The sequence below is a fragment of the Lissotriton helveticus genome, chromosome 10 (genome assembly GCF_964261635.1).
Source record: "Lissotriton helveticus chromosome 10, aLisHel1.1, whole genome shotgun sequence".
NCBI classification, from domain to species: domain Eukaryota; kingdom Metazoa; phylum Chordata; class Amphibia; order Caudata; family Salamandridae; genus Lissotriton; species Lissotriton helveticus.
This window is the reverse complement of record NC_136071.1, coordinates 486375574-486400848: the sequence shown is the minus strand read 5'-3', so window position 1 is coordinate 486400848 and position 25275 is coordinate 486375574.

The following is a 25275-nucleotide window of genomic DNA, read 5'->3' as shown; positions in this document are numbered from 1 at the left end:
CTTACCACGACATTGGGACAACCAAACAGCCTTGGGTACTGTGCCAGCACCTCGTCCACAAGGACCTCTAGCTCCTCGCTGGTGAATGGACTGGCACGGATCTTCTCTGTCCCTGCCATCCCTGTGGACATAGAACACCTGTGGTGGAAGTGAGTGGTGAGCAGCAGGGGAGGGTCCCAGGCAGCAGGCTCAGGAGGCAGCAGCAGGAGAGGGTCCCAGGCAGCAGCAGGAGAGGGTCCCAGGCAGCAGCAGGAGAGGGTCCCAGGCAGCAGGCTCAGGAGGCAGCAGCAGGAGAGGGTCCCAGGCAGCAGCAGGAGAGGGTCCCAGGCAGCAGCAGGAGAGGGTCCCAGGCAGCAGGCTCAGGAGGCAGCAGCAGGAGAGGGTCCCAGGCAGCAGGCTCAGGAGGCAGCAGCAGGAGAGGGTCCCAGGCAGCAGCAGGAGAGGGTCCTAGACAGCAGGCTCAGGAGGCAGCAGCAGGAGCGAGTCCCAGGCAGCAGGCTCAGGAGGCAGCAGCAGGAGAGGGTCCCAGGCAGCAGCAGGAGAGGGTCCCATGCAGCAGGCTAAGGAGGCAGCAGCAGGAGAGGGTCCCAGGCAGCAGGCTCTGTGAGCAGTGGAAATGTGAGGCTCACTCCCACAGATTTATAGCCCCCTGGGGTCATTTGGAAGCTGCAAAGCAGCAACAATTGGTTGTCCAGGTCTGCCTCTTTCAAAAGTATCCAATGACCGCCTCCGCGGTGGCGGAGCACACCTTCCGCGACTTTCAAATCTGCATCATGCCACCGCGATCATCGCTCCCATTGGCTGTAGGCAATGCTCCATGGCGGTGATGCACCGCGGGTGCCCGGGGTGCGCTACCGCGATGGTGCATCATTCAAAATCATCCAATGACTGCCTATGCGCTGGTGGAGCACACCTTCCGCGACTTTCAAATGTGCATCATGCCACCGCGACATCGCTCCCATTGGCTGTAGGCAATGCTCCATGGCGGTGATGGTCCGCGGGTGCCCGGGGTGCGCTACCGCGGTGGTGCATCATTCAAAATCATCCAATGACCGCATACGCGCTGGCGGAGCTTGCCCACTGCCATGTACGACTGTCCATATGCCAATGGCTTCCGCACTTGTGAAGGGGGTGGTGCTGGTGTCACACCGCCGGGGACAGGCGGTAGGTACCGCGATTCATACGGCAGAGCTTGCCCACCGCCATGTACGACTGTCCATATACCTATGGCTTCTGCACTTGTGAAGGGGGTGGTGCTGGTGTCACACCGCCGGGGACAGGCGGTAGGTACCGCGATTCATGCGGCAGAGCTTGCCCACCGCCATGTACGACTGTCCATATGCCAATGGCTTCCGCACTTTTGAAGGGGGTGGTGCTGGTGTCATACCGCTGGGGACAGGCGGTAGGTACCATGATTTCCATTACCACTAATGGCTCTGTCAATCATGAAGAGTGTATCAGTACACAGCAGCAACATGCTAAAGGGCACATCATTGTACACACAATGCCATACTACCATGTCATCCACAGTTGTACGCACGTTATGTGTGACACACTTTGGTCTGTGCTCCCTGCCATGTTACTCATGCACTTAATGGCTGATGATGCTTGACACTCTTGAGCTTGTGTTCATGATGTGGTACAAATCCATTAGTTGTGGGTCAGTGATGACCTTCACAAGGATTATGTCACAGCATTGTATCGTATCAGACTGGTGCATTCACAACATCTCATGCACACAACAGAACGTTTTCCTGCTACTGTGATCATTGGGTTGATGGATGTGTGCAGAGTTTACATGATGCATTGAGGTGTGACAGGTACAGCAGATGGGTATGATACAGACATGATAATTTCTAAAACATTTGCGGGTGTTGCTGCACCTTGCCTGCACATGTGTATTGTGTTCTCCAGTATGTGTGCATTCACATTGTCTGATGTGTTTGTGTCACTTGTGTATTGACATTGGAGAGGTGTGCCCTCTGTGTGTATCACAAGGCCAGCCATGTCACCTGGTGTGCCATGCATCTCTCAAGCAGTCGTTTTTTCCCCATGACATCATTGATGGTATGTGCTGTGGCCATCTCATGATGGTTGTCACTGACATATCATATTTTACTTCTGTACTAGGAGGAGGCCAAATCGCCTACGTCACCTGACAGTGCTGGAGGACATAGAGAATGAGGCATTAATACGGAAATTCCGCCTGGATAGACCAACACTGAGGATCCTGTGTGATCTATTGGAGCCCCACCTGCAGCCTCGCCGTCACTATCCAACAGCATTCACACCCACATACAAGGTGATGGCAGCACTCCACTTTTTTGCAACAGGTTCCTTCCAGGAGACGGTGGCTAACCCTGGAGGGATGTCACAGCCCATGTTCAGCATGGTGCTGAGGGATGTTCTTGCAGCCATGATGCTGTATCGGAATCTCTACATCCATTTCCCTCGGGGAGGAGAATTGGCTGCCGTGAAGGGGGACTTCTATCCCCTTGGGCGCATCCCACATGTTGTTAGTGCCATTGATTGCACCCATGTAGGTCTGGTGGCACCACAGGCGACGGAGCACATATATAGGAACCACAAACATTATTATTCCATCAATGTGCAGGTGGTGTGCCTTGCGGACATGACCATTTCTCATGTATGTGCGAAGTATCCTGGCTCGGCGCATGATTCGTTCATCATGAGGAACAGCATGGTGCCACGGAAGATGGAGAATCTGCATACCGAGTGTGCTTGGATTGTGTGTGAGTATGCCTACTGATATGGCGTGCTGTGTGTTACCTGATGCACCCTGGCTGTGCAACATTGCAACGGGTGTTTGTCATTCACAGGTGACTCAGCATATCCCAGTCGGCCATGGCTGTTGAGCCCCCTCAGGAATCCCAGGAGCCCGGCTGACATCCGCTACAATGACGCCCATGGCAGGACCCGACGGGTAATCTTTGGTCTGCTGAAGTCAGGATTCCGTTGCCTTGACAGGACCGGAGGTGCACTAGCATACTCACCTGGGAAGGTGTGCAAGATCGTTGTGGCATGCTGTATGCTGCACAACCTGGCCATCCACAAGAGGGTCCCCCTGCTCCTGGACGATGGTGAGGAACCAAGGCCAACACCCGCTCATGGACCTGAGTCCAGTGATGAGGACAGTGGAGAGGATGAAGGAGTAGACCTGCGCCAGCAGCTCATCGAACGCTACTTCACTTGAAGGTGGGTGACGAGGTACAACGTGTACATTGTCTGGTGTGGTTGCTGTTGTTGTGAAGGGCTGTGCGCGGATGTAACTGACAGGCACACGTTCTGTCACCTGTGTGTGGTAAAAGTGACATTGACGTTCTATTTGTGAACGTATGGTGGACCCTATTTGTTCACACCTGCAGCCCATTGTCTAGTATGCCTGTAGTGTCTTGTGTATGTTTAGTGTACTGTTCTGCCTGTGATGCCACAATGTGACCAGTGACTGTAGCTCTGTTGTGTCTCCCTAGGTGCTACAGACGAATCCTGCACTACATACTGTTCATCATTTGGACACATAATGGACATTGTCAATATTGTAAATATTGCGCTAAAGACGATACAGCACACAAACTGGTGCATCAGGATTTTTATTTCGACAGTGGGCATGTGATTTGTGCGGAAATATTTACATGACAGTGGGGAATGAGCAGTGAGTTGACAGTCCTGTTCAATGAGATGCAATAGTAGAGTCCACATGGATGTGGTGACCCAGTCCAACAGACAGGTGCCATTGGCAAGGAAATGTGGTTAAAGACAGTCCAAACAATCAATGCAGTAGGGAAGAGGGTTGTCATCATTGCTGGCTCCGTGACTGGCGTGTGGCAGGTGCTTTGCCTCCGGAGACTCCCAGGCTCTTCTTTGGACGTCCCCTAGATCTTTTTGGCGGTGGGGGTCCTGCTGAAGGGCCAGCGGCGTGAGGGGACTCGCCTCTTTCTGTTGGAGCAGGGGAGGATGGTGCACTGTCATCCTGCGGCACAACAGGATGGGACGGAGGTGGTGGTTGGGACACAGGCCTGTCCCTCTGCAACGCCACTTGCTGGCCCATGAGGTCCACCATCTGTCCAAGGCGGTTGTCAATGGACCTCATCAGCAGGATGAGCTGCCTTAAAAGTTCATCCGACCGGCCACTTTGTCCCTGGACCTCTTTGTATGCCTCCACCATTCTGGTTAAGTGGTCCAGGGATGGTGTCCACTCCTCCCGAGGTCTGGTGGTGACCCTGGCCATCCCACCTGCTCTGCTGCCACGGACCTCTTACCTCACCACTGTGGGTCCACGCACTCTCTCCCTGCCCTTAACAGTTGATGCTGTGGCCTGGTCGTCCCTGGGACAGGGTGGGTGCTGCTGGTGGTACTGGTGGTAGTAATGGTAGCGGCGGTGGCGGTGGTGTTGGCTGCGGTGAAGGCAGAGGGAGTGATAGCAGGGGTCTGCTGCGCTGTTGTTGCAGCAGACGTGGTGGTGGGGAGGATGGGGGCGTGGGACCTCTGGGTCTGTGGCACACCAGATGGGCCGGCCTGGAGCTCATCATCCAAACTGTCCAGGGTCTCCGCATCTGAGAGTCCATGTGCCGGGGGTGGAGACTGGCTCTGCTGGTCATTGGTGTGGTCCTCAGCAGTGAGTTCTTCATCACCTGTGGAGTTGATGGGTAATGGTCAGTGTTAGGCACAGTGCAAGTATTGTCTCAGCTGGGTGTAGTGGACTGTCTGTACACTACACAAATTTGAATTCTGCAGTAGTACAATTCATGGCAACAGTGTGTGTAATTTCATACTGCAGAGGAACATCATTTACTGATACATGTTGGATGTCAATGCATTGCATGCAATTGTTGCTGCGTTTCGGGATGCAGGTCTCCCACACACACATCAGGAAGAGTTGAGATAGCTACCTACCTGTAAGTTAGTTTGTTAACACTGCAATGGCTGACACTTGCTCCTGGGTGGGGGAGGGCTCCATGCTGCAGGAGTGTGGGCCAAGGGGCATGCTGGGAGTAGTGATACAGGCCTCCCACCCCCAAACACCCTCCAAGTGAAGATGGCTACCTACCTGTAAGTTTGTTTGTTAACACTGCAATGGCTGACACTTGCTCCTGGGTGGGGGAGGCCTCCATGCTGTAGGAGTGTGGGCCAGGGGGCATGCTGGGAGTAGTGATACAGGCCTCCCACCCCCAAACACCCTCCAAGTGAAGATGGCTACCTACCTGTAAGTTTGTTTGTTAACACTGCAATGGCTGACACTTGATCCTGGGTGGGGGAGGCCTCCATGCTGCTGGAGTATGGGCCAGGGGGCATGCTGGGAGTAGTGATACAGGCATCCTACCCCCAAACACCCTCCAAGTAAAGATGGCTACCTACCTGTAGGTTTGTTTGTTAACACTGCAATGGCTGACACTTGCTCCTGGGTGGGGGAGGCCTGTATCCTACTGAGCTGTGGGCCAGGGGGCATGGTGGGAGTAGTGATACAGGCCTCCCACCCCCAAACACCCTCCAAGTGAAGATGGCTACCTACCTGTAAGTTTGTTTGTTAACACTGCAATGGCTGACACTTGCTCCTGGGTGGGGGAGGCCTCCATGCTGTAGGAGTGTGGGCCAGGGGGCATGCTGGGAGTAGTGATACAGGCCTCCCACCCCCAAACACCCTCCAAGTGAAGATGGCTACCTACCTGTAAGTTTGTTTGTTAACACTGCAATAGCTGACACTTGCTCCTGGGTGGGGGAGGCCTCCATGCTGCAGGAGTGTGGGCCAGGGGGCATGCTGGGAGTAGTGATACAGGCCTCCCACCCCAAACACCCTCCAAGTAAAGATGGCTACCTACCTGTAAGTGTGTTTGTTAACACTGCAATGGCTGACACTTGCTCCTGGGTGGGGGAGGCCTGTATCCTGCTGAGCTGTGGGCCAGGGGGCATGGTGGGAGTAGTGATACAGGCCTCCCACCCCCAAACACCCTCCAAGTGTAGATGGCTACATACCTGTAAGTTTGTTTGTTAACACTGCAATGGCTGACACTTGCTCCTGGGTGGGGGAGGCCTCCATGCTGCAGGAGTGTTGGCCAGGGGGCATGGTGGGAGTAGTGATACAGGCCTCCCACCCCCAAACACCCTCCAAGTGAAGATGGCTACATACCTGTAAGTTTGTTTGTTAACACTGCAATGGCTGACACTTGCTCCTGGGTGGGGGAGGCCTCCATGCTGAAGGAGTGTGGGCCAGGGGGCATGCTGGGAGTAGTGATACAGGCCTCCCACCCCCAAACACCCTCCAAGTGAAGATGGCTACCTACCTGTAAGTTTGTTTGTTAACACTGCAATGGCTGACACTTGCTCCTGGGTGGTGGAGGCCTCCATGCTGCAGGAGTGTGGGCCAGGGGGCATGCTGGGAGTAGTGATACAGGCCTCCAATCCCCAAACACCCTCCAAGTGAAGATGGCTACCTACCTGTAAGTTTGTTTGTTAACACTGCAATGGCTGACACTTGCTCCTGGGTGGCGGAGGCCTCCGTGCTGCAGGAGTGTGGACCAGGGGCATGCTGGGAGTAGTGATACAGGCCTCCCACCCCCAAACACCCTCCAAGTGAAGATGGCTACCTACCTGTAAGTTTGTTTGTTAACACTGCAATGGCTGACACTTGCTCCTGGGTGGGGGAGGCCTCCATGCTGCAGGAGTGTGGGCCAGGGAGCATGCTGGGAGTAGTGATACAGGCCTCCCACCCCCAAACACCCTCCAAGTGAAGATGGCTACCTACCTGTAAGTTTGTTTGTTAACACTGCAATGGCTGACACTTGCTCCTGGGTGGGGGAGACCTCCATGCTGCAGGAGTGTGGGCCAGGTGGCATGCTGGGAGTAGTGATACAGACCTCCCACCCCCAAACACCCTCCAAGTGAAGATGGCTACCTACCTGTAAGTTTGTTTGTTAACACTGCAATGGCTGACACTTGCTCCTGGGTGGGGGAGGCCTGTATCCTGCTGAGCTGTGGACTAGGGGGCATGGTGGGAGTGGTAGTGCAGGCCTCCCTCCCTCACCCATTCAGGCCTCCTGAGCAAGAAGGCTAGCTACCTGTTGGGTGAGGGTGGACAGTGTAATGGTGTTAAGGTTTTGCAAGGGAGTACTTGTCAGTATGTTGTTTGGCATTTGTTTGTACTTACCAGCCTCCGCTCCCCCGGCTACTCCTGTGAGATTCTCAGGCAGCAGTGTGGCAAGCACCTTCTCCTCCCATGGTGTGAATGTTTTCGGTGGGATGGGAGGGCCACTGCCAGTCACGTTCGCCAGCGTCCAGTTCTTACTCCTCTTCTCCTTGACAACCCTCTTGAGATCATGCCACCGCTTCATGATCTCTTTCCTGGATCTTGGGGTGGTCCCTACTGCATTCATCCTTTGGACTATCCTTTCCCACATTTGTGTCCTTGTGGCTAATGGTGTCTGTTGGACCAGGCTACCAAACAGTTGTGGCTCTACTCTCACAATCTCATTGACCATAACTGTCAACTGACTGTCGGTGAATTTGGGCATTTTTTGAGTTGTCATTGTGTGTGGTGGTTGAGGTGTTTATGGGTGCAGGGGTGTGGGTGCAGGGGTATGGTGTTGAGGTATGAGATGTGTTGTGTGCTGGGGGATTATTTGTGCTGGTGTAAAGGTGATGGTGATGGTGGTGGATGTGTGTGTGTGCTGTGCTCTTTTGCCTCTCCTGTTAGTTGTGGGGTATGGCCTTCTAATGTGGAGTGTTGCAAAGGATTGTGGTTAGTGAAGGGGGTGGCTTTATACTCAGCTGTGTGGGTGTGTCCAAGTGGATTTTGGGTGTCAGGTGTGTTGTGGGATATTTCCAGGGTATTTTCGTATATTTTTTCTTTCATTTTTATATTTTTATGTGTGTTATTTATTTTGGGGGGATGGCTGATTTTATTTGTGCACTGTTTGGCATCACTGCGGTGTTTTGGCATCGTCCGCCATGATTTTCATGTCCCGTCCGCTGTGGTGTCTATGCTGCAGCTCTTCCGCTATTTTTCCCATTCAGTCCTGTGTGCGACTGCGGCGGTCGGTGACGGCAGTTCCGACCGCGACACCCTCTGGGATATCCTAATTTCGCGTGCGGTGTGTCCGCTGTCCTTGCGGCGGGTTGTTGCTTTTCCGCAGCGGTAGATTTTTGTCCATCACTGCCCGCGTCGGACGGCTTTGCTTGGCCCGCTACCGCCACGGTCGGTCTTTAGTGGCGGTTGATCCTAATGTGGCCGCCGGTGTATCCGCGGTGTAGGCGGGTGGTTAGTTTCCGCCTCCATGGCGGTCGGGGTGGTTTTCCGCACGCTATCCTAATGACCCCCTATATGTGTGAACAAAAGCAGAGAGCTCCTAGTTCAGCTAGCACTGCTAAACTCTCCCACCACTGCTGCCAACAAAAATCACAAAATCACCAGTGCCAGCACCTGCACTTGTCTAAGGACAAGACCACAGTGGACTATGGGGTCTATATAGGCGTATTTCATGCAATTCCTAAAGACTTAAAAATATTGAAAGATATAGTAGAAACATTTACAGACTTCTTTGTATTTTTAAATTATGTCATTCTTGTTTTTTGGTTTGAGGGTGGAGGCTACTAGTTGCAGTATATATTTTTGATAGTTGTAGTTAGTTATTGTAGGAATTGGTTAGTTAAAATATTTCAAATGTTTAGAAATTAAAATGTTTATTAGGTTAAATGTGTGTAATTGAGGCATGGGGCGTCAATGTAATACTATGGGGCTTATGATGATGTCGGTTGGAGTTGCCTCCAACCAATATTGCTGCAGTCTCGGGACCGATAACCTCCGGTCGGCAGTCCCAACACCACAATTATGATGCAACCACACATGGTGCGATCGCAAGCTCCCATTTCTCTATGGGAGCTTGTGCTGCGGTTGGAAACCGGCCACAGTACAAGCTCATATTGAGAAATGGGAGTTTCTGTCAATTCATGCACTGAGTGGCAGCCAACTCACAGTGCCTGCCACATTGTGCAGGGTTCAACAGAGGGGCACCATAGTTGTCTTTCGGGCATCCAACCATAGACCACTGAGGCATGGGGGCTCTTCTAGGGGCCCCCAAAGTCACATTCCAAAAGGCTTTTCATGTTGGAAAGTCTGACATGAAAAGCCTGTCAGAAACTGACTTTATAATAGGGTTTTTGTGCAGCCTTCTACTGCCCGATGGGCTCCTTGAGCCTGTCAGAAGCAAGTCAGTCCGTGCGGCCGGTTTAAACTCCGACTGCCTACATTGTAATTAGGCGGCCTACTTTGAACCTACAATGTTGGTCGGTGAGCCTCCAACGAGTGGTCAGAGTCTCACCGACCGAATTCGTAATAGGAACCCATGTTTTTTTAGATATGCATTTTAGTAATTATTTATAGAAGTATTATATGTTTAGATTAGTGTGTCTGCTTTTAGACTAGATATTAATAGAGTAGATATTTTGAGGGCTGTTTGATTAAATACATGTTTTTACTTAATTATTAGAATAGCTACACTATAGGTAGATGCATACTTCTTCCTTAAGAGGCTGAGATTTGACCCAGGATCAAGACATACTTAGACCATGGCAGACCCAATGAAGACATGAGTGGATTAGCTATTTTCTGAGACTTGAGAAAGCCCCAGAAATATCAGCCAAAGGGGACAAAGCACATTTTGGCTGTCTACACACTTAGCACTTTAGATAAAATGACATATTTCACATCTACTTAAACATGAAATTACTCACCTTTAAATAACGAGAGAATTGTCAAGCAATAAATAGATATCATCTTGATTCATTTTGAAAGGGAGGATGCCCCTATTCTGGTTTGATATAGTTAGATTCACTTAGTTGATTATGTAAAAATTTACATAATTTTTAAATATTACTATTGGAAGTTAAAAGTATTTTGAGTGTTGTTTTTTACTATAAAATAGTTTGCTTATAAATATGTGTTTTTGATGTTAATGTATAAATGCATAATGGAACCTAGATTTTCAAAGAACTTGGGCTACTTATTTTTTAATATTTTCTGCAACTGTTTTTTTATTGATAGCTTTGCTTCATAACACATCCTAAATTACGTTGTACATTTCCTTACATTATCATATTATACAACAACCTGCCATATTATTCAGGACTTATCAATTCACAATGTATTTGCAATGTCTTTTCAAGTTATTTAACTGTAGGATGATCCCCTGTGAACATATTGAACATAAACATTTTCCCCCACCCACCCACCACCCCTCCTCCCGCCCGGCAGTTGTCAGCTGCTCTGTTTAGGCATTGTGTGGGCATTCAGGTTGGATGATATACCTAATTTAAGTGAATGTGTGGAGGGGCTGTTGCAATCTTTCGCACTGAGTACCAGTGTGGCAAGCACAAATGATTGTGTAGGCGTTGTGGCGTTGGGGTTCTGCTTTCGTCACTTCCGTTAACATTTGCCCCCATTCAATCAAATCACTTTCCGTGTTTTCATCCATTCTGAAATTGAATGAATTAAATTAGATTTCTATAGTGTGTAGCTACCCTGAGGCCTCCTAGCGCTCATGGACTGGGCAAACAGATAAGTATGTCATGTTAAAGGGTAGTACTAAAAAGATGGGTTTTGAGAAGTTTACGGAAGGCCAGTAGGTTTGGTTCCCCTCGAAGAGTAGGGGGGAGAGAGTTCCACTGCCCTAAGGCAGCACTACACCGCCACCCCCCATTCACACACATCAGCTTTCCATTTATGCAATTTGGGTGGTGTGGGCAGAGTCCAATGCATCTCAATTCATCTTTTTGCCAGGACCAATCCCAGCAGAAGGAACTTTTGTCGTATCCGTGTTACCTTTTTTGGGGTTGGGAGGATACCCAATAGGCACTGTTTTATGGACACCTCTATTCGCAGTGCTGTTGCTGCACTGAGGGTATGTACCACCTGGTCCCAAGATGATTGTAAACGTACACAGCTCCACATCATGTGTAAAAATGTGGCGCGGTCAGCGCCGCATCTTGGGCAATCTGGTGAGGCTCCCGGTGTGTACCACGCTCTATGCTGTGGTGTTACATATGTACGATGTTATTAGTGACATTTAATTAACTTAAACCTAGCATTGCTTGTTGCTTCTGCCACCTGTGCTAGTGTTTTCTTCCATTCTCCGTCTGTCAGCTGAGTGGGCAAGTCCTCATCCCACCTCCCCCAAAAGCAGACATGTTAGTTACCCGTTCTTCCTTCATCGCTGCGTATATGTACAAAATCAGGCCTTGACAGGAGCCAGGATCTAGGAGTGTCAATAGTATGTGCAACTCCTGTGGCCCGTCTGGGAATGTGGTCCCTATCTCCCTGACGGTTCGGGAGACATTTGCATACTGTAGGAAATGGGTTGCCGGTACCAGGAACCTGTTTTGTGCCTCTTCAAAAGTGAGAAGGTCCCATTCTGATATAGATCCCCAACCTTTTCGAATCCTCCCTCATATTAATATTAATGGTATTATTGGACATAAAAATAAAGCTAAGGTTTTTCTTGAGATATTGTATTTTTGACAACTTCAATGTCTATATATTTGGGTTACACTTGTATAAGTTTATGCAGCATTTGTTTCCAAAATGTCACACAACACCAGAGTAAAATGTGAGAAAATCCGTGCCTGAGTTCTGATACAATTTTAATACAAGCCCATTTTATCTACAACATTGCACCAAAGTAGGGGAAAGTTGTAGTATGTGGAAGTTTGTGTTTCTTTCCATAAAGTGTGTGCTCCATATTTGGTACATGTGCTTTCAAGCAACCACCCAGTCTTTACATCAAAATTCCTATCTATTAAATAGGTAGACAGGACTTTGTGTCTAAAATGTGAGATTTCAGAAAAGTTTGATTTACTCCAAAATGTAAAAGCACATTTAATGCACTAGAACACAGCTTTCCAAACTTGTCATGTTGGTGGACACGCCTTTCTGTAAAGAAATTTTAGGGACACAGTAACCTGAGCGAGCGCAGCGGACGAGTCTGAACCACCTTAGGTGGGCTTCGGGCTGTTCCCCCTTGAGAAATTTTAGAAAAAGTAGTGGGCAAATGGTGCATTTCCAAGCAAATTTGAGAAAGCAGGAAGGTTAATAAAGCAATTGTTAATCTGTTCTAACAAAGACAGTGACTAGCACAACTGAGTGTAAGCAAGGTTAGGTTTGTGCATGAAACCCATAATTGACTGTACGGGTCAGGTAGTTAAAAGGTTTTTCTTTAGCCCCTCAAGTGAGCACTGGTGGCACACAGGAACATAGTGCACCTAGATAAGTAGATGCTGGCTGTGTCTGTGTAGACAGGCCTGGAAATGCGCTGCTTTACTTTTATAGGGCAAACTCACCTCAAAGTTATTCAATATGCTTGCTAAGAACAAGCACAAGAAAGGATCAAGCTGCAGCCAGTGCAACTGTAAGCACGAAAGGCCTTTGGCAGGGGTGGACATGAAAACTGACCTTGGGCATAGCACAGAAAAACATGGGTGTCAAGGCTCTGCTGTGCGAGCCACGCAGGGCACGAGTGGAGGGGTACACCCACACTGGCCTTTGATGTCTGCCAGTTTATCGACTCAAGCATGTCTTGCACATTAAGCACATCATGCACAGACAAAGGGCGACACCTCTCCTCTCATCTTTATCCTCCTAATTCATAGTTAAATATGCCTTTAAATTGCAAATAGCAGCTGATACTAAAGAAACAAGCACACATACAGAGGCCAATACATTAACGCTGTTGGCATCAAATTAATATGCCGCCAATCTCGGAGCTGTAGTTTGTATCCTATGGTGCTAGGTTAGTTAACTAGTATGGCGCCAATCTCGGAGGTGTAGTTACAACTAGGTGCTCATTGGTTCAATGAATTTTATCTCAGTTTAGAATGCCAATCAGAGTGGGGTATGTAGGGTCTCATTTAGTTAAATAAATATGCCTCTTTTAATTAGGGATGAACCTGTCTTGTCACCGACAAGAGAAGTGTCTAGGCATGCTATCTGAACTAGAATGGGGCAAGACTTTAGGTCGGACGGAGATCTCCGTCTGCCCCATGCCTCAGTAGCCTTCATTGGCTGCCGTTTAAGAAGCGAATCATGTTCAAGACCTTATGCTTGGTCCACAAGCACATGTACGGCAGCGGCCCAAAATATTGGTCCCACAAGCTGACGTGGTACACACCCCTAAAGCAACTCAGATATAGCTCTGCGTCGCTCCTCACTCCTCTGAGAATACAAACTTGCAGAAATGGGGGTCGAGCCTTTTCCTTCCTTGCCCCCTCCCTTTGGAACAAGATGCCCCTGAATCTGCGCACCACTCTAGAACACCACTGCTTTCGTAAGAAGTTAAAGACTTGGCTCTTTGCAAACTAAGTTGTCTTCTCATATCAGAGCCGTCTGCAAGCGCCATGAAACTCTTTGGAGTGATATGTGCACGATACAAATGCATCTGACTTGACTTGACTTGACTTTAGAGGTCACTGCAGATGTACACCTCTGTCTGTCAGTGGCTCTCACTCTACTGAGCTAGCATTCTCGCTGTGTTGTTCTCTCTCTCACCCCCCACACACACACATATACATGCATATTCCCTCTCCTCCCATACACACATATACTCGCACTCTCTCTCTCTCTTTCACACACGCACACACACACACACACACACACACACACACACACACACACACACACACTCACACCCTCTCAGACACACTTACAGATAGATGCACACACACACCCTCGCTCTCTTCCTTACACACAAATACACGAACTCTTTCCTTATCTCGTTCACACGCAATTTTCCCTCTCACTCTCTCCCACACTAACACTCAGATAATATGCACAATATTGATCATATCATGCAAGCATTAGCAATCATAGCTGGGCATTAATAATAACATTGGCCTTCAGTGGGCATTGAGTATTGTTTCTGCGCACCTGCAAATGGTGATTACTAGCCCTCACCACCTACCTTGAGTAAGCCTCAGACTGCTCTGGAACACTACCCTCTGCATGTACGCTGTTGGCATAAAATTAATATGGCTCCACTCTTAGAGGCGTGGTTTGTATTCCTTACCTGGTGCTAAGTTACTTAACTAATATGGCGTCATAAAATTTATATGGCTCCAATCTTAGAGGCGTAGTTTGTATCCCTTCCCTGATGCTAGGTTATTTAGCAAGTATGACGCCAATCTCGGAGGTGTGTAACTACACCTCCGATATTAGCGCCATACTAGTTAAGGAACCTAGCATCAGGGAAGGGATACAAACTCTGCCTCTAAGATTGGAGCCATATTAATTGTATGCCATCAGCATTTTAAAATGTCCAAAACATTTCTAAATCTCACTACTTACTTACTGAGTGAGTGCCTGGGATGGTGGGGTAGAGGCGGCTCTGATGCCACTGTGGTTAGCAAGGGTGCAAGGGGCCCAGTCCTTTCTATTTTTAGCTAAACATGTTTATATTATGCTCTGTGCAATAACCAAGGCACAGTGAAACAGTACAGTTGAATTTCGTAGCGCAGAAAATATCCCACTTCCAGTACAGAACCAAGGAGTTAATAGTGACAGGAATCACAGGAAATCAACATTGTGCATTATAACCATTGAACAATAAAAAAATACCCAAGGGCCCAGTCCAACCTTAATGTATTTGTCTTTTTTCTCCCAGGACGGGTGGACAGGGTCTCATATTCTTTGCTAGTATTAGGACCTTTGGCAAACTTGCTATGCCACAGCAGCCAACATTGAACCAAATCCATAGAACTGGCTGAGCAAGGCCTCTTCTCTTCGGTAGGAAATGAAGGTCCAGGTATAAATGTACCCTACACTCACAAAATACATACAACACTCTCCTTAGCAACATTATGTACACAACAAAGTACAAAGCCAAAGTACTTGCCCACTCGATGTCACATGAACAGCACATTAGCTCTTATCAACATTTGTATTAGACCATACAATTAATATGGTTCCAATCGTAGAGGCGTAGTTTGTATCCCTTTCCTGGTGCTAAGTTACTGAACTAGTATGGCGCCAATCTCGGAGGTGTAGTTACTACACCTCCGAGATTGGCGCCATACTAGTTAAGTAACCTAGCATCAGGGGCGGGATACAAACTATGCCTCTAAGATTGGAGCCATATTAATTGTATTCCATCACCGTTTTAAAATGCCCAAAACATTTGGATTCAATTCAAAAACTATTCGATAGCATTGTAGCAACCAGAAAAGTAAGTCACAATAAGATTAAACAAATAAAATTCGGGATTACATCAAGTAAAATGCATATAAAGTAAATGCAGACTAGCACAGTGCCAAATAATATCAGCATATTTATTCAAGCATTGAGCAACTTGCACGCCTAGCAGCTTTTAAAAATGAACTAATATAAAAAATCATTTCCTCGTTATTTAAAAGCAATAAACATCTAAAAGCAGGTCTACATTGGGTGAGGTTCTAGCAGTACTTCTTTAGGGAGGAACTAAGAAGAGTCTAGTACAGCATATATCACCAACATAACCATACATAACCAACATAACTCTCAGTACTTACTGAGTGTTGTGACTCCACTAATATCGCCCCCTGCTGACGTCATCGCATCGCATCGCACGACACACCTGTGCATGAGGCGCGACACAGTAACGTGTCGCGCCACACAGTTTGGAAAGCTGTGCACTAGAAGGTTCTCCTTTCAGTCCCAAACTTATGCATGAGCAAACACACAAACCCTGCCAATATAATGCCAGGATGTGTGCATTGACACTTACCATCTTAAAGTGTGAGAGCCCTGGGGGAAAGTCAAACAGTGCCATATCTTAATAGGGCATTTGGTTTCTTCGTTTCATTACTTAAAACATTAGTAATCATTTACCCTAAGACTTAAATACTTGACAATAATCACATTTTAAAAATCAAGATTGCTGTTTTTTTTTAAGAGAAAACATGCATGACAAACCTTTACAAGATGTCAAAATAAAATTAAAATACAGATATCTTAAGACAAATGGATATTTATTATAAACATTAAATACATTTTTAATTTTCTGTGATAATGTTGCCTTACTAATAATATTTTTTGTGATGAAAAATATCGATGCTGTAACATTTCTACTCAAATGTCATAATATCATAGCTAATATCTTCACAGGTGAAAGATGAATAAACAGCAACATTTTAGAGTCTCGCATATCACTACGATTTTGCACACCATCCATGTTGTGTAGAGGAATCATCCCCTGGAATATTTGTAGAGTTGGTCCAAATAGCTAAATCTGGATTTTAGTATTTTGGAAGTCCTTTCTATTTTATATTGTGTTTTGTCAGTGCAGAATTATATTTAACTTTGCTTTATTTTGGGGGTTTCAGAATTTTTGTTATCATCCAAGGCTAAAGAGCACAACCTTGATCCCATAAACTATTAAATTAAAATATATGATTCAAAATATTTGATCTTACATTGCACAAAAGGTATGTGAAGAACAAAAAATCTTTTTAATCATGATTAATTTTTCATTTAAAAAAAAATAGTTATCATTTGTAAACATATGATAAACAGTATTTAAAAATAACAATATATTTAAATATTGAAGTACATATAGAAAAGGGGGAAGATTTTCTAATTTGTGGGGCAACACAGCACATCAGCAAACCTGCATTTTCTTTGTAACTCACCAGGACAAGTACAGCATAAATGTAGCTCTTTTGTGGCTGAAAGTTCGCAATTGCTCCCTAACTATGCCTACTAGCAACTTCAGTTGATCCCAGACCCTCCCCATGTACTGAAACTCTCTCCTCAGGTTTTGTATGTGCGGAATTTCCTTCGGGTAGACCTTTATAAGGATTGCCAACAAAATCATTTACAAGGTAACCTTCTTAAATCTCTGTTTTCACACCAGAGATTTCCTTTAATTTTACGTTTTGCACCAACTAGAAGAGAAGTGGTGGAATCGCTCTTGTGAGCCAATGTTGTAGTGGTTTCCATTTCCAAAGCAGATTTCCTAGCTTACTTAATGGCGTTCGTTTTATCAGTATTATTAATTTTTGTATTCGATTGGCTGAAATCATTCAGAATCCTTCTTAATGAGAGTTACTCTCCCTGCTCCCAATTTTTTCAGCACATTACTGTTGTTTTACTTTCAAAATTATTATCAGTTTTGCTTATGTTTTTGATAGGAATCTTCGACAGTGGATTATTGACTGATCTTATCACCATTTCAACCATACTTGAAAGGGCTTCAGTTTCCTTAGTATTATTTTTCCCCCCTGAAGCCGGGGCCAAAGATTACATTCTTAAATCAGACGCATAGGTGATACAATCATTAAATGAATGACCCTTTTCAGATTTGAAACTTTTAATATATTGTAATTGTTTTTTATTCTAACCATCCATCATTCCTTGAAGAATACTTGCAACATGCTATTGCCAATCACTGTACCATAAAATAGTGCTCACTAGCACCGGTTCTTGTTTTAAATAGAGGCCCAGAGTTATCCAATTGTTTGTCAATATTTGAGAGAAATTAAACTAAGGGCCCTATTAGGATGGCGGACGGACCTGTCCGTCCGCCACCCCCGAGGAGGAGGGACCGTCCGCATGGTCAGCGGCGGTCCCTCCATGGAAATTAGGATGTGACCGCCACCCTGGTGGTCACATCCCCTACATTTAACATTGTGGCGGATGCTGCTCCAAGCAGCACCCGCCGCAAGGTTAAAAAGTGCATGTTGACCTTTGCATGCACGAAGTGGTAGGAAGCGCGTGGTGCCTGCCGCTTCGTGCACACAAAGGCAGGGGGGTACCATAGGTACCCCCCATGTGCAACCCCCACCCCCCCTTCACCCCTGGGGGCCCGCAACGGGCCCCCAAAGAAAAGACCGTATGCCTTTCAACGGCGGAAATGCCGCCGTGGAAAGGCATTGGACCGCCGCCATCCTAATATGCCTGGCGATGTCTGATAGACACCGCCAGCCATGTTAGAGTTTTTCCGCCGCGGTCGGAAGACGACCGCGGCGGAAAAGCTGTGGACGGAAAAAATATCCCCCAGCCATCCTAATCTGACGGGGGGTATTTTTTCAGTCTGCAGCGGTTAATCCGCATCCTCCGGGCCGGCGGTGGCTTCCGCCGGCCCGGAGGATGCGGATTATCCGCGATTATAATCGGCCCCTAAGTTTTGCAGCAATTCCACTTGTTCATTATTTTTACACATTGATATTGTAGATCCTCTACAGCTAATTTTAGGAACTAGTATTTGTTTCAAGAGAGTTTCGAATATCACTTTTACAATTACACATTGATTATATTTTAAATGCGCCATTTCATAACTCGGGTTCACAGTGCTCTGCAAATTTCAAAAGGGGCATTTCTATGTTAATTGTACAGGTTCGTTGTGGTGTCATTGTCTAAGTCTATATTTAAACCACGATGGGCCTCTATTTTTCAATGAGCTGCGGAGTAATGCTATTTCCTACCAAGATAAGCATTGATAGAAAGCTGGTAGAAAGTGTACAAGATATTTGGCCTCAACCCTTCACCAATACACTAGTCAGCAACACGCTTGTTGTGCTAAGTGAGCAGATATGTCCCTGAAGTGTCCCTCATGTGAGACTGATGCTTCACTGAAGTCCTGTGGGTGGTGTGCAGTGTAAATATCGAGTAATTTTTATCGATTGGACAGAATATCGAATGAGAAATATCGATATGGCAGTAATATCGAGGTAAATAATATCGAGGTATGTTTTATCGATTTTTTTTTTAAATAAATGTCGAAGTTAGAAATATTGAGTAGTTAATATCGACTGTTTAAAATATTTTTTTTTTTAGTTAAAAATATCGAAACTTAAAATATAGAGTGTAATAATATCGATGTTAGAAATATAGACTGTTAAAAATGTCGAAAAAGTTTGGTATTTGAAAAAATATGTTTGTTAATTTATCAAGTTAAATATATACTATTTTGTATTGAAATTTTTATAAATGTATTAACATTTTTAATAATTAAAAAAAATGTATATAACATTTTAGGAGCGGGATGTGGGTTTTTACGGGAATAGGGTGGGGAGTGTTTTAAAATATATATTTTAAATTTTTTTTAAATACATTTTATGTTTTATTGGTGGTTTGTAGTTTTTTAGGTGAATAGGGTGGGGAGGGTTATAATAATGTGAATTTTAATACATTTTTTTAATTTGTAAAATGTTTTATTTTTTAAAAAATATTTTAAAAAATGTATAATAAATTTTAGGAGCGAGATGTGAGTTTTTAGGGGAATAGGGTGGGGAGTGTTTTAAAAATGTGAATTTGAATTTTTTTAATTTATTTTTTATAAATATTTTACAATTTTTTATTAATTTAATAACATTTATAATCAATTTTAGGAGTGGGATGTGTGTTTTTAGAGGAAATGGGTAGGGAGTGTGTTAAATTATTATTTTTTTTGTAAATTTAAAAATTAAAATTTTAAAAAATATTGAAATTTGTTTTTGAATTTGGTGTGTTATTCATCTTTTTAGGTGTGTAGGGTGTGTATTTTTTTAATAATTTGAAATGTATTTAAAAAATGTTTTTTCTTTTTAAAAAAAAGAAAATAATTAGAAATTGTCATTTTGGAAATGACAATTTTAATTTAAAAAGTATATTTTGTAGGAAATATTTATTTTAAAAAATTAAATATTAAATGTTGCCATTTATTTTGGGGGTTTTGTGTGTTTTTTGTGTAATACTGTTTTTTTTAAATTACATTTTTGAATTTAAAAATTAAAAAGTTACTTTATTTTGACAATTTTAAAATTTAAATTTTTAAATATACAAATTCATTGTAGTGTGAATAGTGTAAATAAAGTATTATATTTATGTTTTTAAGAATTGTGCTATAATTTAGAATAATTTAACATATTTATTTTTTGGAAAAGTTTTGAGAAAAGCAATGTTATTATGTATTTACCATTTTTTTTACAGTATCGTTAGAAATTATGTAAATAGGTATAAAGTATTTAAAAATGATTTTACATTTTTAGAAATATATTTAACAATTATAAAAAAATTGTAATAATGATACAAAATGACAAAAATATTGCTAATATTTATTTTTAATTGAGAATGTTGGTTATGTTTAATATTTTTAATAGATTTGTGATGCAAGAGGTATGTATTATTTATGAAGTTTTATTATATGTGTTTATTATTCTGCGCATTCTCAGAGTATATTCTTGGTGGAGTTGGGAATAGTAAATTCAATGTTTTTTTGTTTAGCAGCTTTCTAAAGTATATCATTTTTGGAGTGAAAATATTAATTTATATGTGTTTACTATGTAGTACCTTTATAGAGTTTATACTTGGTGGAGTGGGAATAGTAAATTATATGGGTTGACTGTCCAGCACCTTCCCTGACTTTATGTTTGGTGGAGTAGGAATAGTAAATTATATGGTTTTAGTGTCCAGCACCTTCCCTGACTTTATACTTGGTGGAGTGGGAATAGTAAATTATATGGGTTGACTGTCCAGCACCTTCCCTGACTTTATACTTGGTGGAGTGGGAATAGTAAATTATATGGGTTTCGTGTCCAGCACTTTCCATGAATTTATACTTGCACCTTCCCTGAATTTACACTTGGTGGAGTGGGAATAGTAAATTATATGGGTTTAGTGTCCAGGACCTTCCCTGACTTTATACTTGGTGGAGTGGGAGTAGTAAATGATATGGGTTTAGTGTCCAGCACCTTCCCTGACTTTATACTTGGTGGAGTGGGAATAGTACATTTTATGGGTTGACTGTCCAGCACCTTCCCTGACTTTATACTTGGTGGAGTGGGAATAGTAAATCATATGGGTTTAGTGTCCAGCACTTTCCCTGAATTTATACTTGGTGGAGTGGGAATAGTAAATTACATGGGTTTAGTGTCCAGCACCTTCCTGAATTTATACTTGGTGGAGTGGGAATAGTAAATTATATGGGTTGACTGTCCGGCACCTTCCCTGACTTTATACTTGGTGGAGTGGAAATAGTAAATTATATGTGTTTAGTGTCCAGCACCTTCCCTGAATTTATACTTGGTGGAGTAGGAATAGTATATTATATGGGTTTAATGTCCAGCACCTTCCCTGAATTTATACTTGGTGGAGTGGGAATAGTAAATTATATGGGTTTAGTGTCCAGCACCTTCTCTGAGTTTATACTAGGTGGAGTGGGAATAGTAATTTATATGGGTTGACTGTCCAGCATTTTGTAAGAGTATATACAATGATATTTTAAGTATTTATATACATATTATACAGTCAAATTTATATAAAATATTAATTAATTATTATAATTGACAGTAAGTTAAATTAAATAAATCAGACTCAATGCATGTTTTAAAGATTTTATTATGTTCAAAAGATGGAAATAAAATGAGAAAAAAAATTATTGACATTTTTCAATGTTAAGTACACATTTTTATTTTGATGATATATAGTTTAATAACTTATTTACATTATAGTCACAGTTGTATATTGGTGAAAATAAATGTGTATTGTAAACACATTTTTAATACAATCATTTTTAAGAAAAGTAACATTTATTCAGTGTACATTTGTTTGTTTATTTCACATTTATTATTGTAAAAATAAATATTTATTTTATAAGTCATATAGAACAATTTTTTAAATAATTTTATAATACAGTGTTTGTATATTTACACATTTTTTGAAGCAAACATATTTATATATATATAAGCAAAAAAAGTAGGTATTGTTGACATTGATATATAATTTATAATTGTATTTTTTGGAAGAAATGATTATTATTAATACATAAAATATTAATAATAGTACTTTTTACAGAGGTAAAGAATTATTACACAGGTAATGTTTTTAGGTACATTATTTGTACATATAAAGAGTAAATAATAGTAACATGTATTACAGTATTTAATATTCATACAGTCATGTAAGTATTTTTTATTAAAGTACATGTTTGTTTAAATAATATAAAGTTATTGAAAATAACATATAGGACATTGTAAATAATTTTTATAAAATTTTTACATTATTTTTTAATAAAAGAAATACAACAGTTAGATAATATTGATTGAAACATGTATCAAATAATTTTAGAAGGTTATTTAATGTTAATATGAATGGGACTATTTGTTTGTTAGGGAATATTTTGTAACCGCGTTATGTTATTTTAGGTCATTTCGATGTGGAAGAGCTCGCAGTTGGAGGATGCTTCGCGTGTGGAAGGGTAAGTTTACTTTTAAGTATTTCATTTAAGTTAGATATATAGGGGGTCATTAGGATGACGGGCAGACAAAGTCTGCCCGCCATCCTGTCGGTATGCGGGACTGCCCGCCATAAGGGCGGGGGTCCCGGGGGTGGTATTAGGATGTGCCCGCCACAGTGGCGGGCAAATCCTGCATGTTAAGCATTGTGGTGGGCGGTGCTCTCAGCACCGCCCGCCAATATGCTTAAAAAGCACTTTTACATTTGCATAATCAAAGCGGCAGGCACCGCGCGGTGCCTGCCGCTTTGATTATGCAAATGCAGGGGGGTACCACAAGTACCCCCCGTGTGCACCCCCCTACTCTCCTTCACTCTGGGGGCCCGTTGTTGTTTAAGTATTGGTAGTCGATATTTTTGTAGTCGATATTTTTACTTCGATATTTTGGGTAGTCGATATTCGGTCTGTCGATATTGTTTCAGTGATCCCCTGTGGGTGGCATCTCCTCTACTGAAGGGGTAGCGGGCATGGCCAGGGGAATGCTTATCCATCAAGCAACAAATGTGGCTGTTCTCCCTAGTGCTCACAGCTTTCCCTCCAAAAGTACTCTTGTATGCATGCACAAACAGTGTGGAAAACTTTGGTTAAAAAAAGTTGGGGCTCAAACATCCCAGCGACCTGGCACTGGTAAATTGCTATATATCGCACATAGGATTCAGCAGGAAATTGGTACGGAGAGACAATGGCAGCCAGAATTACTTAAAATATGTTTACTTTTATTAATAGGTATAACAATAGATAAGGCCCATAAGCAAACAGTCGAGCAAAACATCCAGTGTCTCCAACACAGGCAATCTCCAACTCCCCCTCTACATTCTATTGCCTCATTACATATACCTACTCACCGTTCTACATTTTTTGTGCTTGCATCACCGCTTAAACTAATGACATACTGTACCATACTACATTTACTGTTACTATATTAGTGTATGTGTATGGATGCACATGTGATGGTATGAGTGTCAAGTGGATATATTGTATGAGTGCAATGTGTATATGTGTGATGTATGAAAGTGTATTTATGTTCATTGTGAATATATACAAAATCTTAAATTTTATAAATAAAATAAGCCACCAAGCTACATTAATACATTATGAAATCTCTCCTTGATGCAATCACTCTTCTTCTAGTACTTGAAATATTGTCATTGTTAATGATGGAGCAAGGTGCGAAACAACATTTTGTGTACCCCTTGTAAAGTCACACTTCCATAATCATAACTTGAACTAATTGAGTGATGTGTGAAATTAACCAACCTAGAATAAAAACTGCACCTACACAGACATACGTGGGAACTAATTTTGCTTATGTTGCAAGCATAATTAACTAATTATGTGATTTTGTTGTGTCCTAAACTAATAGGCAGCTTTGAAATAATGAAATGCGACATAAATGTGCTTTTTGTTTACCTATTTTATGGCAAAACATGAAGACTGGTGAGTATATTACGCCTAAATGTTGCTTATTTTGCTAGGTAACTACTAATAGGGAAAACCTTAGTAAGGCGGGAGGTAAACAGAAGGGTTAGATTTCCAAAATTAACGTTCGTTTGTGTTTGTTTCTATGATAGATCCCATTCTGGCCTGTGAGGCCTAGTGAAACATGGCTGTCTTATTAAACTGCGAATAGAAGATGAACTGAGCATGCGCAAGCCAAAGTCCGAGTTCGAATGCGAGCTGCTTGTGCCTGTAGTGAATGCGGTTCAAGGACAGTATGGCCTGGAAGTCCAGATGGCTGCCAAAAAGGATGAGCACAATGGTTCGTAACGTGAGAAGATCTCATGAAGTAGCTAGTTGAGAATGTGACCAGGCCGTAGGTTGCCTGAACAATGAACCTTTTAAAAATCTAGCTGACGAAAGAAAATTGAATGTTGTAATGATGAGGTGATGCTCATCCACCCAAAAATTGTCCAATCAGAACACAAATTTATGCTGAAAGTTACTCCTTTAGATAGATAGAGCTAGTGAAAAAGGTATAAAAAGTGCTGGTTTTACTGAGAAAATAATTTTCTATTTTCTTTTTGAATGAGAATTGACCTTTAGTTGAGGGTTTTAGTTAGGGAAGTTAGGAGAAAAAATGAATTTTGGGAACTATCTGTCCTTTGCTAATACTTGAATTTCTGAAATCTAAATAAAATGTCTATTTCTGATTTTTTTTTAAATAAAGGAAATTAACTGTTTGAGACAAAACTCTTATTACTTTAAATGTCGTTTTTGAATAAAGAAATAAATAAAGTGTATAAATACATGCTAAAAATGTGCTTTTAATAAAAATTAGATAAATGGAGAATTAAGCTGATCTTGAGTTTTCCTACGCCTAATTTATTACTAGCAGATTCGTCGACCACAGTGGTGGCGTGTCTAAATAAATGTTTTGTTAATGAAAACCATGGTAAAACTCATTTAAACTGCAGGAGTAAATAGTATAAATATTCAGTTATAGTTTAGACACTCCACTATGATACAGCTGCTCTCCTTTGAATCTCACCGATCCATGAAGTAGGGTGTAAGTGTTTTGTGAGTGACTCGCGGTGTTATGGGCCCCACTGTCGAGTATATGTATGATTTTGTACATCAGGGAAAGGTGTCAGGATTTTAGAAATTATTTCCAGAGTAGCGATGCATCATTAACAATTTACAAACACGTATCTTGTGTCAAACTTTCATTGTTAACACATTGCAAATTAGTATCTTGTAACATGTTATCATTACTTTAATTTCTTATCTCATTTGTACTGTGACTAACATGTTCATCATTTAATTGTTCTCTTTCTCCCATTCTTTCCGAAATATTTACATTTGATAAATCAAAATAACTGAACTCTTCAAATTTGTTGTCAGCTCTTAATCCTTCAACAACTTTTCTTGACCAGGTTTAAGTAAAATTACCGCACTCTTATTCCACCATCTTTTATCTCTTAACAGTAAAACACTATTTGAGATTTATTAATATTTGTACAGGTAAGAAACACACTGAGGCCCCTTTTTGCACTTTCACAGATTTTCTGACAATTACCCAATCTGCCATCTT